This window comes from Onychomys torridus, chromosome X (genome assembly GCF_903995425.1).
Source record: "Onychomys torridus chromosome X, mOncTor1.1, whole genome shotgun sequence".
NCBI lineage: Eukaryota > Metazoa > Chordata > Mammalia > Rodentia > Cricetidae > Onychomys > Onychomys torridus.
In genome coordinates, this window is record NC_050466.1 from 54,496,575 (window position 1) to 54,506,967 (window position 10,393).

The 10,393-nt window shown below is 37.4% G+C and overlaps 1 protein-coding gene across 2 annotated transcripts in view; it reads right to left on the minus strand.

Moving 5' to 3' along the window:
• Mid1 (midline 1) overlaps positions 1 to 8,865 on the minus strand; it is a 204,340-nt gene extending 195,475 nt beyond the window's left edge. The window contains exons 1-3 of one of the 2 annotated variants that reach the window (XM_036173850.1): positions 8,810 to 8,865; positions 7,873 to 8,369; positions 3,647 to 3,742 (exon numbers count right to left, since the gene is read on the minus strand). The gene's annotated coding sequence lies outside the window, so the exon portion shown is untranslated. Of the gene's footprint in view, positions 1 to 3,646; positions 3,883 to 7,872; positions 8,370 to 8,809 lie in introns of those variants that run through there. The other variant, XM_036173851.1, reaches the window with a different exon arrangement.
• Between the last annotated feature and the right edge of the window lie 1,528 nt (positions 8,866 to 10,393).

Below are 10,393 nucleotides of genomic sequence, written 5' to 3' on the forward strand. Positions count from 1 at the left end.
GAGGAAATTAAGCCACTAAAATAAGGTTTTCTTCACTGAAGTTATTCCACAATGTAGAAATCATGGCATTTATAAATTAGAAAGTGGTTAGTCCAATCCCAAATCTAGAGTGTATATTGCATGTGGTTTTATAGAAAAACAGCTTGTGCTCTAGAATCCAATGAATGGACAGGCTGGGTCAGAAACTACTCTAAAACTATTTATTACATCATTGGGTGACTCCACCCTTTCAAAAAGTAGTTTATTAAGAGGTACAACAGAATTTTAAACAGACTTGTAACTGCTGCCTATATCTGTCTATGTTACTATTATATCATTGGAAGACTTACAGGTAAACAATAAATCTTTACTAGGGCTTGTATTATAAAATAAGATATTTATATTTATTTCTAATATACATTGGTATCTTTTAGATCCTCTGCCTATATTTAGTATACAAATCTACTTGTGTACAATGTTTGCTTAAATTTAGGAAAATTTGCTTCAATACTTATTGCTTTTTCTTGATCCTTTATATTATATTCCAGTTGAGGGAAAGGTTATAAGTTTACTTTTATTATAAAACATTTTAGGCTATTTGCTTCTGTTATATGACACAAACAAAGACATTAGCAAGTGAAATTCAGTGGGAAAGATTGTGTTTTCAGTAATTCCAAGCCTCAACGCACTGAGAGTTATACCTGTATACTGAACTTAAGGTTATTGAATGCCCTAACACAAATTATCCAAAAATCAACTATTAGTTGATACTTGCATTATGCAGTGTGGATATATAGGGAAGAACGATAGAACTTCAATGTAAGGGTATTCAAACTTTGTATTAGAAATCCATTTCAAGTAATTTTTGAGAACTCATGCTATTTATCTTTGCAGATGTTATTAGTGTATTGGTAACTATATTTACTTAGGTTTCAACAGTGGAGTTTCTTCTTTATTATTCTTAAGAACTGTAAGATAATCCAGGAGATGTCTCATTCCCCATTGGTGTACATATGCATCTGAACACACTTTCCCTGCCAATTTGCTACTCAGTTCTCAACTTCAAGCATTGACATTAAGGGAAAGTTAATGTACTTAACAAAGATAGGTAGTTTCCTCTTATTACAAGGTGTTTTAGACTATTTGCTTTTGTTCTATGGCATAGGAAAGGGTACCAGCAAGTGAAACTCAATGGGCAAGCTTGTGTTTTCAGCAGTCTCAAGCCTTGATGAGTTGAATGATGACATCAACCAAAGCATTACTTCCAATGCCATTTGCCCATGCCCAAAGGCACCACTTTGTAATTATACATTATTGGAACTAACTAATGATACTCTCCTCTAAGCAATGAACAGAGGGCCAGACACTCTAGAGCAATCAATCCAACTCTGTCCCTTTCTTGACATGAGTGTCTGGACAAGTTAATGGAAGGTTTCCCTGAAGTTTTCTGCTCACATAGATAAACAGGTGTAAGCCTGAAGAGGCATCATCCTGAATATTCACCTCTCAGAGTTTGGCTAACAAACTACTGAATAAACCTCATAGTTTTGAGAATTCTTACTCAGAGGTAAATTAGAATTTCAGAGAGTAATGTTGAACAAGTGGACTTTGAAATTCTGTCATTAAATCAAGCTGAAGATTACCTTGAAAATAGTATTGGTTTAGATAGTACAGATATAACTACCCCCAAATTTGACTACCTTTTGTCACAAAGATATAGCCAAAATCTCTAGGTTTGCTGTTGCAGATGAGAAAGATCATGGAGTCCTTCCCCAGTGGCTAAGCAGGGAATGGGAGCCAGGTTTCTGGACCACGTGGGCAGAAACAATGAGTTCAGGTATGGCTGTGCTATTCTGTTAGTGTCTTTTCCTTTAACTGCAAGAAGAGCTTTCTTAATGTGAATGGCAAGCAACAATCAAATGTGGGCTCGACAGCAGTAGATTTCAAACAATCGTTTATTAAATACCCAAAGAGTGGAAAAGGTTAAGCCAATCTAAATCTTTGTTACTAAAATCTAAAGCAAATTTAATTGGCAAGAATTCATATTCCTGGTGACTTAACAATAAGGCATAAAAAATCATATTATCATCAGTAATATCTCTTGGTGAGGAGTTCTTTTCCCCTAATGATCATTGTAGGAATTTTTATAGATCCCAGGGACAAATGTTTTATAATTTAACATTAAAGATTCTACAGAGATTACAGAAGAGTTTGACAAGGATAAAAATGTAGAAGTTTATACTCAATTTTCCTGGCAAGGATTTTTTTTAAAGAACCACCTACGTGGATCAATGCTGAGATCTTCACAGCCAGTCAATAATAAAGATAATAAAGACAATCAGGTCAGAGACTAGAACATTAAAAGTCATCCCAAGATTCCTGATGTATTTAAAAATACATATAAAATGGGAATTCTGTTTGGATTGTTCAGTCCAATATTTTTGATGTACACACATAGCAGAGTGAAAGACTGGGGTTTCAAACTTTGCTATAGTCTTTCAGCATTGATGTAAGCATTTGACAGGATAATGCTTGGAAAATGTATAGCACACTGTGTCATTCAAAGATTGGAGAAAATGCCCATGCATCCTCATCCTCTCCCCTCAACTTTCCATGGCTCTGTCCACGCCCTTATATAAAAGATTTACATGCTAACTTCAGAATTATCCAGAGGGCCTTGGAAGCATTTACTTTTCAATAGTCTATTTTTCATGAGTGCAATCTTGGTTTTCTTTTTCAGTGTTGATATCAATTCTTAGAGAGCAAGGAGAGTAGAAAATATCTAGTCTTCCCTTCAGTCCAGTCCTACTGTTCTTTGCAACTGTTACATTTCACAGGGAATCACATCCTCCTGATGGCCAAGACTCCACAGGAATCTTTCATAAATAAAAGAAATAAACAAACTTCAATTCATCTTGATAGCAGTAACGGCTTCTTCTGCCCCCACCATGGAAATGTACAGATAATTCTCATAGGAAAAATCACATAAAACTATAATTGGTAGTATAACAAGACAGTCAGGCATAAGAATTAAAACTATGGATCTTGGAGCCAAGATATGAGCCCTCAAGTCCTTTCTCTCCCTTTGCAAAATATGCAATCCAGGACAAATCTATTTCTTAATCTGAAAATATGATGATAATAGAGGTACCTACCTAGGAGGATTAGTATGAAGATTTATTGCGTTATACTTGAAATAAGGTGAAACACTGAATAAACATGTTATCACTAGTATTATCAGTGTCTTCACAGATGGATTTTGAGTCACAAGAGAGAAGAGGTGTTTCTAGATAGTGCTATATCACCAGTTCTTACAGCAGCATACATACAAATTCTTAGATTCATCCATTCCCTCTCCCTCCCCATTATTTACTTGAACTATTCTAAGCTATAAATTTTTACTCGGCTACTCTACCAAAGCCTTGTCTGCAATGTCTCTCAAAGTCTTTCTTATCTTCTCAGCAGACTCTGAGAAGTTACACTCTACATCTCTCCTGCACTCTAGCTTCACTGGCCTCCATCTGCAAAGGTCTCTGTCAGTGAAGTTTCACTTCTTTCAGTGTATCCATAGCTGTCAACTGTCTATAAGATCACCAAGTAAATACCACCTACATTTAAAATGTGTAGTAACGAAAATAATGTACCCCACAAAGATATGTATACTTACATGTCCAACTTCTTGGTATCAAATGGGATAATTTCTTCCATCTGCCTGGTGGTCTTGATGTAATAATCCCCATAATGGAAGGAGAGAGGCTGAACACTCAGAATCAAAGAAAATGATTTGATGGATCAGAACTTAGAGTGATGCAGGGCCATACAACAAGAAATGAACTAAATTCTATTTGAGAGTTTCCAGAGGGAATACTGCTATGCTGGTGATTCACCTTGATTTTAAACCTATTTGGAGCTTCAGACTTTCAGGAATATAATAAATTTATGTTTTTAAGTTCTTGAATACATTGTTGCTGACTTGTTGATACACAAAGCATTTGGATAGTAGGCAAGCATGTGGAGGTAAATTAATGACTCAACTATGAATATACCAGATTATCAGGTCATTTAGTAATCATTCTTTTCTAATAGTCTGATATGATTTAAATTTTTTGAAGCAGGAACTTCAGATAGGAACAGAAGATGCATTTTTAAGGTTTCTACAACGCCATGCTTTCCTCTGTTGATATTCTGGAGGCTAGCTAGTTAAAACAGAGCTCTCTATACAGAACAGAAATATGCACATCCTAGAGTGTATGTGGACTAGTGCACTGACCAGATACCCTGTTGAATTCCAGGTACACATAGTCAAAACCCAAGTCAACCTCTCATTTCCCCTAACAAAGAAGATCTTATAAGATGTACTCTACATGCCAGTCTAATATATGGATTTTTAAAACACAATATTGTTTCTTCCTTGAAAATTCAAAAGGCATTTTCCCATTGTTTTGAAAAACAGGTTCTCTAACTCTGTTGCTCAGGCTGGACTGAAGAACTCATTCTGTAGGCCTCAAACTTAGGGCAATCTTCCTGCCTCAGCCTCCAAGTTCTGTGCAATGAACCACCACACTTATCTCAAAAGCACTCTCTTTACATAAGTATGTGTAGGGCCTGCCTTGTCCATAGTTACACATATCTGCTCATAAAGAAATTCAGGGAAAGGAACAAGTAGAGAGAGTATCCGAAGTAAGCTGTGGAAATTAACTGATTGATATGAATATGGGTAGAAAGACCTGAGGGATGAGAGCAACAGAGAAATGAGCTCAAAAGAGGTTTGGCAGATGAGACAAATCCTCATATGCTACTTTAGGAATCACTTGGCATAATCTACTTCATTCTTAAATTCTCAGGGTGTTAGGATTCTGCTGCTCCTCCAGCTGCATGACCGCACATGCATAGTTCAGTAGCTAAGCAAGGGGTCTTACATCATCCATGATAGGCAAATGCATGCAGTGTTGTCCAGCAATCAGTGCATGCATGGTGTAGCTCTGTAGGGCCACCTGCGCATATGCACCGGAATTGTAAAAGGCCGGGCACAGACTCCTTCCTCTCTTCTCTCTGTTCTCTCCTCCCCCACAACTATCTCTCTCTCTTTCTGCAAGTTTGTCTCCCCCCAGGCCTGGTTACTCTCTTTCATCCTCCCCATCCCCGCCCCCCCCCCCAATAAAGCTCTGATACTGGGTTTTGTCGTGTCTCATGACCTTTTTGCCCAGTAACAGAGCTGTTTATATTTTTTAAAACAACAAAGGCCTAAGTTCCCTCATCTTTAAAATGGCCATTGTATCTAGTTTTTAGTGTTGTTGAGAAGAGTAGGTAGGAACAGGTTTGTAAAGGAGTACGGGAGTATCTGGTACATGGTAGGTCCAAGAAGTATTTATTTATTTACCTATCACAATTCTTATTTCCTTATAGGTGTAATTATAAATTATATATTCTTGAAATAAATATTAACATTTTAACAAATATTGTCTAACAAGAAACAATGTAGCAAAGAAAAATGAGAAAAAAAAATAATAATTTATAAGCTGTTAAAATTAAGTTTACCAAAAAGAATTTGGCCTTTATTTCCTCAGCTTGTGCAATGGCTAGATTGATTCAGAAGAAATCTTATTTTTTTAAATTATTTAAGTGCCTATCATTGAGAACAACACACAGAGGGTCTTAGGCAATATGAGAAGATTATTGATTAGCTTAGTTAGCTTCTAGCTTCTAAGTCACCAGTATTATAGTTTAATGTATCAATAATTCAGAAGAATTTTTGTTTTCTGTTATTACTGAAAACATATTTGCAATGGAGCCATGTGAGAGGACAAATAATCATTAGGACATCAAGAGATTGTCTTTCTGCCCCTGGCCTTGGCTAACTGCAGCAAGCCCCACCAAAACAATGTCTTCATGTCTCACAGCAAACACGGGTTGCCTTGGTGACAACAGGCACTCAATAAATATATGCCAGATGAATGAGAATCTCCAAAGGTGGTAGTGAAAAATGACCAGCCAAAGTATTTTAAAATATCAACCTGGAAAGAAAATCAATTCTAATAAGCTCCATGCTCTCAGGCTCAAATATGATGAAAGTAAATAGTCTTTCAAAGTGGAATGAACATGGGGCTGAGAATAGTGAATGACATTGATCAAAACCTGCAAAACACCCAAGCATCCTCACAGTCCACAGATGGATGTACTGTTATCTCACACTCCACCCCTCCCCCAATTAACTGCCAACGTTCTGTAAACAACTCCTAAAGGTGGAAGATAAGACTATTTGGTTGAACTAACATTTTTAGGTGATAAAAGAGTGAAAACCTGAAACTGAAAGGAAACTGACTTATTTTTGACAAATAATTAGCTCATATTAAAACATATTTTTAAGTTTTCATATTCATACATATATAGAAAAATTTATTTAGATATGTACTTTTAGAAAACCCTGTGTGCTATCAAGTAAATGACACAGATTTTCAACTTTTGAATATTCTAATAATTAGGTCATCTTAAGACCACAATTTAAGTAGGAAAAAAAAAAAAAACAACCTATGGACCTAGTTTCCAACTGAAGTGGACCTGCATAATTAGTGTCGGGATCATTTTACTTCATCAGTATTTTCAGATGAGCAAAATCAACTGGAATGTTAATTAACTGTACTACACAAACACAAAGATTATAAAATAGACATTTACCACCAGAACATTTCATAGAGCAAGGGTTTTAGTTTGATTTTAACAAGCAGGAAGAAATGCAGGAAGCCCCCTACATTAGGCAGCAGCCAAAGTTTTTCAAAGAATCATCAACAAAGATTATCATGCTGTTCTTAAGGTGGGGAGGGGTGGACAGGGATTTCAGGAATTTGGTTGCAGCTATTAATTAGAAGAGGCTTCTGGACTAGCTGATCTTTCACACCCTCAAACTTTGAATATACCCCCTCAGTATATTGCTCATGGAACACTTTGGGTCAAACAAAATAAATTATTTCTGATCCCTTTAGGCTCAGGTGTCTCAGGAGGTACTAAAAGGATATATGTGTATCTATACATTAAAATAGTACTTACAAGGAGTATAAATAATATATAGTTGCATCTTCATACAAACAACAAAAATGAACTCCCAAAATAACAGAGTGGAATTAGGGAGTACCATCAGTAGCCAAATAAGGCTGTATGATCAGCAGAAGCTTGGAAAATGCTGAATAGGTATACCACATATTCCTCTGACCCTAATGGCAGGTTACTCATTTCTTCTTTCCAGTGAGCATAGATCTGCTTAACAAATGGAAAATAGGGTGCACTGCACAGGGAAGGCCAAATTCCATTCTCCCCACATTCATCGGGAATGTTCTACCCTGTTCTCATTCTGCCTGGAACTTACTCTTGGCAATACTTGGGTTATTAGCCACCACTTTGGCTCACACAGCTCTAGTCATTAACGCAGCAAAACACACAGCAGTAAAATACATTTTCCCAGGGATATAAATAATTGAGAATTTTCTGGAAAGGCCAGATACCCCCAACTACCACCACCAATTCCTATACTGTTCACCTACTCCTAAACTGTTCAAATTTAGATTAAAAATGCTTTAAGATGTGATTATCATATAGATAAGAGCATTCCAGTATGTGGTCTTTACGTGTACCCATTTTGTTTCAGTCCATTACTCAAAAGTGATGCTAATCAAGTTTGGGAAAAGTAAAATTGTTCTCTGGCCACAAGCCCTTTGTGCAGTTAACAGCGACTTTCTCTTACACTAGGCAAAGACAATGCAGGATGTCTCCAGAATCATTAACCAACTTCCTTCCTTAGGACCCCACCCCCCATCCCACCCCCAGCCCCTCCACCCTGCACTTCAAAAGGCAAACCATATGCAATAGCTTCCTAGTGTCACAGGGGAAAAAATGCCTTACCGGTGTCTCCAATGTGAATGGAAGAAAATCCCTAGTTGCTGGAGGCCAAGCAACTGAGGTTCTCAGAGCCACTTGACTGAGGGGACCGGCCAGGAGAGCTGAAATCTTCCTCCCCTGTTTGCTTTCATCCCAGCAACCTCTCCCAGGATTTTTCTCACAAAGCCCTCTTCTAATTCTCTAATCCTCTCACAAGGAAAAGCGGCACACACACCAAATGACTTCAGAAGCTTCTCTCTTGGGGAACTGGGAGGGACAGCACACAAGCCGAGTGCTTGCTCCTGCTTTCTGTCAGTCTGCTCCTCTGAGGTCTCGAACCCAGCCCTTTGCAACCCTCTGTGAGAACACAGAGCAAGTGCAGGAATATAGCAGGCTAAGACAGGCGACAGGCAGGCAGGTGAGCCTCCGCTCCTTTCTGCGGTTGCCAGAAGCTATGCTGTCTCTCAGGGAACGCCTCAGCTTCAAACTTCCTTTGAGTTTTACAGCTCCATGTTTCCTTCCTGAACAGAAAGAGTTCCAAGGAGTTAAGGAGCAACCAGCTAGGAGCTGCCTACATCAGGCTGAACCAAAAAGAGTCCTTGGCAATGTATGATGGCTACTTGTTTTTAATTCATCCCCTAAACTGGGAATGAACTGAAAATAGCAAACACAGAAGTATGAATGTATCTGCATCATCAAACATACTAAGGATTACTTTTTTTTTTTTTTTACAAAAATTGTTATTTATTTAAAAAAAAGATTTTTAAAATATTAAAGAAAATCAAACTGCTAAGCTATAAGGCATGGCCTTTTTGTTTTCAAAACAGAGACAAAAAGTTGACCTTATATTCCCAGGACAGGCCACACTTACATTATAAAATTCTATTATATTATAAATTCAAATCTCCATATAACTCAAGAGAAATATACTACAGAAATTGTTTTTAAAGAGAAGACTTACCTTTTCACTACATCATTTAAAACCCTGAAGCGAATAAATCACAGAGAAGACAAGCAGATGGCACAGTTCTACATTTCACAGGGAAGGCTGTTTTTAGTCATTATTTCTAAGGAGCGCGCTGTGCTTGTGCCTGTGTTGGGCAGAGTGCCACTGGGCCTTTGAAATGAAATGAATCGCCTTCACACCAGCAGCCCCACAACAGACTCACACTTCAGCATGCCTAAACTAAGGCATGCTGCCTCTTTCTATAGTGACCCTACGCAGAATCAGAGGTGACGGTTTGATGGATGAGTTTCCCAAGAGACAAAGCAATCGGTGACATCACAGTTCTAGCTATACCCCCACCCCAGGCCCCAATCCTGCCTCTTTTTCTTGAAAAGAAAAAAAATCCTCTGCTTGGTGATGATGCCAACTCAATAGCAAAAATAAGCCTAGCTTATCTGCCTTAAACGTCAATTTTCTGACATTCCTTTGCTTGGGAAATGGAAGGAGAATGAGATGAGAATATGTTGAGAAGAGAATTTAAATAAAACAAAACAAGATCATAGGATACAATATTCTGAAAGTTTGTGATCTCATAGCAGAATAATTACCTTCAAAGGTAATTAAATCATTTTGATTTTTGTATCACCATAAAGCACTTGTACACTGATACTCCTGTCATTTGTAACATGCAATTTAACAGATGTTACATTTAAATTAGATGCCAACAGCTGCAAAAATAATGTATTTGAATAAAGAGTTTCAGACTTACTGGAACTCATTGAATATCACGTTTGTTTTTATTGATTAGAAATATTTTCCTAGACTAGCATGATGGCACAAGCTTGTCATCACAGCACTGAGGAAGAGGAGGCAGGAGGATCAGGTGCTCAAAGTCACTCTGGGCTACATACAAGGTTGAGCCTGAGCTGCGTGAGACTTCGTCTAGGAATAAAGAAACAAGAAAAAAATGAAAAGAAGGAAAACATTTCCTATCCATTATTGTATAGGGTACAGCATAGCTCTGAAATAAATCTTGGCCATGGCTCTATGCCATGTCATAGCTTTTCAGTGTGTATCACACTAGTGTTACCGTTGAGCAATGCTCAGCAAGTCTATTTGAATTTCTGATAGGAACTTTTTTTTCCAAAGAAAATCCACAATATTTTTCTAACTTTCACCACTGTCTTTACTATTTTCTTTTAAGTTTTAATGGGTGTAGTAGACAACCATGACTGCTTAAATGCTATAATGGCAGAGGTAAATAGTTGTGATTGTTAACCAGATAGCTCACAAAACTGAGACTGCTTATCATTTGGCCCTTACAGAAAACATTTGTTTACTATTACACTGGATGGTATAATTTTAGCACAATGCGAGTAACAAACTTAGGGGAGGAGTAGGTGTCTCTGGTTTCTACTTCTAAAGGGCTCAAGGTGAGATGATGATACAGCATTAGTTTTCAAGTTCAGGTTGTCTCTGTGTCTTCACTTTCTGGGACATATTTTATTTGTCAATAAAGTGATTTTCAAAAGCACTGCTGATCACTTTGTTTTGTTTCAAAGATTAGATTAAACAATGAACAAACATGGTCAAGCTCTT